Source organism: Miniopterus natalensis, chromosome 9 (genome assembly GCF_054644295.1).
Source record: "Miniopterus natalensis isolate mMinNat1 chromosome 9, mMinNat1.hap1, whole genome shotgun sequence".
Taxonomy (NCBI): domain Eukaryota; kingdom Metazoa; phylum Chordata; class Mammalia; order Chiroptera; family Miniopteridae; genus Miniopterus; species Miniopterus natalensis.
In genome coordinates this window covers 11167717-11172410 of record NC_142089.1, presented here as the reverse complement: position 1 = coordinate 11172410, position 4694 = coordinate 11167717, and positions in this window count along the sequence as shown.

Below are 4694 nucleotides of genomic sequence, written 5' to 3'. Positions count from 1 at the left end.
CAGCCATACTGCACCTCTACAGGGTCAAGCAGACCCTCCCCCCACCCTCAGGGCCTTTGTAGTTGCTCCTTCCTCTCCGTGCCTGCAAGACTGTCCCCTCAATTATCTCTATGGCTTGCTTTCTCAGTCCTTCAGAGCCCTAACTTCTATGTTCCACACTTTTCAGCTAGAGAAGGCTCCACGGAGAAAAAAGGGGCTGAAGGTTGGAAAAGATAAAGAAAACAGGAAGGAAGGAGTGACCTCTTCAGGAGCTTGTTGGGAAGCCCAACGCAATTGCAGGAATAGTTTGGCCAACAAGAGACCTTATATATATGACAGTAACAAAAGACTTGAGGGGGGAGTGAAACCATTCTCAAAAGGCCTTGAAGCTAAGTTAAGGAGTGATTGTTCCATAGGCGTAGGCATCCAACTGAGAATCGAAGTCAGTTCATTCACATTTCCATTGAAAAATGTCTTCTAACCAGGGTCTCTGAATCAGTGTTTATTCTGGTGGTCTAAACAGGTCCACGGAGGAAGCAAGAAAAACCAGCACCAACAAAGGAGCAAAAAAGCTCAGAAAAATGTGTATCCCTGAGAGTTTTCCAGGCCCTTTCAGAAGTTGATTGGAGAGGATAGTCTTCCCTAGAGCCACTCCTTGAGAGCTTACATATCCAATGATGTGGCAACTGGAGGTTGGAAATGGAATTTCAGAACCAACCCGACAGGAAGAACAGGGGAAGGTTGGCATTCTCTTTTGATACTCTTGGATCAGGCCTACCTGACTCAGCCTCTCAGATCTCTTGATAACCAATGTTTCGAGGTCAAGGAGGTCAGTGAATGTGGGCGCCACTGCCCTCTGCTGGAGGGACTGGCATCCTCCCCAAGACCTGTATTTGGCTCCAAGACAAGAATTCTTAACCTTCTTTGGATTCTGGGTTCCTCTAAGAATCTGAGGAAAGCTATGGACTCAAAGAAGAAAAAAAGATATGCATGCATACATAAGAATTTATATAGAGTTTCAGGGTTTCATGGAAAGACCCTCTGAGGCAGTAGCAATATTCACTTTACAACAGCTCATTTGTTAACGCTGTATTTATGTTTTTAGCACTTTTCTGTATGCTTGTTATATTACACAGGCACATGGAAAAAGTGGGAGGGGCTTCTGGACTTTGACACCAAACAAAGAAGCTACTTAGTAGCTGTTTGACTCTGGACACATTACTGAAAGGGCAGAACAATATATGATCCTTCTTGGAGAAAGACGGTATGAAACAAAAAGAAAGTAAGTGAATTTTCCTTTAAGAAAATAATTAGTTTTTAATTGAAGAGAAACTGAAAAAATAAAAGCCCCACTGGAATCTAAAAGACCTTTATGCAGGTGCTATGCTATAAAATATTCTAATCTGTGTTGTTAATGAAGCTGGATTTACAACCTAGTAAACTAAACAAAGAATTTATGTTGAGTTGATTAACCAGTTGGGACTAAAATCTAGTGTACTTAAGTGCCAGTTTTGCTTGTTTGTTTGTTTTTAAAATATATCTTTATTGATTTCAGAGAGAGGAAGGGAGAGGGAGAGAGAGAGATAGAAACATCAATGATGAGTCATTGATCGGCTGCCTCCTACACGCCCCCTACTGAGGATTGAGCTGAAACCCGAGCATGTGCCCCAACTGGGAATCATTAACAGCGATCTCCTGGATCCTAGGTCGATGCTCAACCTCTGAGCCATGCTGGCCGGGCATAAGTGCCAATTTTTGCTGTTTCATTTTTCTTCTAGCCAGTGTAAAAAGATGCTGGCTCTCTTGTGAAATTGCTTTATTACATGACTGTCTTAACCTATTTAAAATGCAAACTTCTGCCAGTTGGCTTGGCTCAGCAGTTGAGCATCAACCTATGATCCAGGAGATTGCGGTTCGATTCCCGGTCAGGGCACATGCCTACGTTTTGGCTCGATCCCCAGTAGGGGGCATGCAGGAGGCAGCCAATCAATGACTCTCATCATTGATATTTCTCTCTCTCTCCCTTCCCTTTCCTCTCTCTGAAATCAAAAAAGATATATTTAAAATTAAAAAAAAGAAATGCAAACTTCTATTTTTGTGAAACTTGTTCCGTACAATTGAGAGAAGTCCTAATGATAATAATAATGGCTTATGCAGAGTTTCAATTGGGAACCAAGCAGTACTTTAGGCAGATTGTAATCAAAACATTTTAACACGACAATCCTTTAAATACTTCCTTATTTTGTGACACAAGAAGTTGTTCCAGGGTCATCCTGTATTTTTTCTGCTCCAACCCTGGAGTCTCAGTTGTTTTTCCAAAAAGCCCTGGATTCTTTTAGTAGAGAATGGTACTTAAAAGCCAAGACCTAGGCATGCTTATTGCTACGGGCGTATCATTGCTTTTAGGCCTTCTCGGCAAACAGGATCAGGAAAGACACACGTATACACACACACTTTCATATCTATCTCTATTATATTAAACGCCGTGAGTTTATACTGATACATTGCATTCCAATCCAACGGCAAAGAGCTCTTTCAAGCTTTCCCCCTTTTCATGTTTGTGACTCCTTTCTCCAGCATCGACAAATCTATTTGAGAACATTTCTAATGTAACAAAATTTATAATGTGTGTATTGCTGGTTTTAAAAAAAATATTGTTCTCACTTGCATTGCTCTTTGTTCTCCAAGAACTACCCAAACTCCAGAGTTTTCATTTATTTTATTCATTCAACCAACATATATTTACCAAGCAAATATTATGTGCCAGATAATGTTCTGGGGCTGGGGACACAGCAGTGAAGAAAACATCATACTGGGAAAAGAACAGTGGAAAGGGGATAATAGATACAAAGCTAAGAAAGGGCAAAGCTGGGATCTGAACCCAGACAGTCTGGCTCCAGGATGCATATTATACCATCTGCCTCTGATTGCTTTTGTAATTTGCTCTCTGCCTTCCACAACATTTTACAACTCTCATGAATCCAATAAAAATGCCTCTGTCAGTTTCTAAATCTACACAATGCATCTTCCACATTACTTAATTTCTCTGATACTGTTTCCAAATCTGTGAAAAATTTACTAATCTCAACCTGCTGTGAGGATAAATGAAATGATATGAGATGCCTGGTGCTACTTGCGACACATCATAGGTATTTAGTGAAGTTAATTTTCCTTTTCTATTTCAACACAAATGCTACACTATAAAGTTCTTCCAGAACAAAGATTTTTTTCCCTCTCTTCCTAATTCAATCAATTATTTATTTACACATCCATTCATTCTTACGCCCATTCGAAAAGCATTTATTGAAAATCCAGTATGCTCCAGGCTCTCTGCTAGTTGTGGGGGATACAGGGATGGCACAGCCTCCATTCTCAAGGAGCTCACAGTCCCATCCAAGAGACACACCAACAGTTACAACACAACTTGATATGTAGCTCAGATGAGAGCTAGAAGGCAGTGGTCACAGAAGAAGCCTTCCTGAAAGAAGGGGCCCTATCATAGCAAGGACTAATACAGCAATCCTGCTGTTCAAGTTGCCAACGATAGATGGAAAAAAAAATAAGTGGGTGAATGAATTTGACCCAGGTAAACAAATCTTTCACAGAAGGTCCCACTGCCCAAGGCACTGTGCTCTGAACTGGGAGCCTGCAGGTGAAGAGAGGGCAGCTCAGGCCCTGAATGAGCTTCCAGTGTTCCTGGCAGATACAAACTTCTATAAAGAGATGTTTCAATACGACGTTGAGAATTACAGGGGAAGGCAAGCTCCTGTAACAACAAGATGATTAAAGGGCGGGGGGGAGGGCTCTGAGGTCTCCTAATGTAGGCTTCTTAGAATGGGTTTGTCGAAGCTTGGCTATATCCAGCAGATGAAGGGGAGTCATTGATAGCTTCCAATCAAAGGGATAATACAGTCCAATTGGTATTTGTTGGCAGGATGGGGAAGGAAGACTAAAGCCAATGAGAACAGCGAAGAGGTTGAAGCCTGGGGTACACAGACATCTCCTGTGCAGAATTTGGTTCTTGTGCAATCACTCGGGGACCGTGCGGCGAGTGAAAAGAACACCGGCGGAAGGAATCCTGTGAAACAACGCTCCCCAAGCAGCCCGGGGGGGACCCCCGAAGGGGAGAGTCAGAGGGGGCCTAGGGAAGACTGGGGTACCGGGTGTCCGAGCGAGGAGAGAGAGGCGGAGACAAGCGGGATCAGGAAGGCGCGAGTTGTGTCCAACGCCGTCCAAAGGTCCAAAGAGCCTCCGCTTGCTTAGCAGTAGGTGCCCTTTGCCAGAGCAGTTTCTATGTTAAGTGGTGCAAGCGGGAGTTTCGCTGAAAAGGCGAGTGAAGGAGGGAGTAGAAAAGGTGGAGGCGGGGAAGCGATGAATGAGGAGACCAAGCGCTGTGCCCTCGCTCGTCCCGGGAGCTCCCAGGGCCGACGCCGGGAGCTGGCGCGGAGGAAGCGCCTTCCAGACGGGGCTCCGGACGCCACCTTGGAAACCCGTCAGCCTCGCAACCCCCTGCGTAGGCGCGGCTCCAAGGTCAGGGTCACCTCGGGCCTCCCACCAACCCGTCACCTTGACGACCAACTGAAGAAAAAAAACAAAAAAACCTGGAAAGGGCGGAAGCAGTCAGATCCTCTCGCGATATCTGGCAAGTCGCGGCCCGTCTTTTGCGTCTGGGAACCGCGGCCTGCTCTCGCGAGACTTCCCTGGAGTCCGAGCGC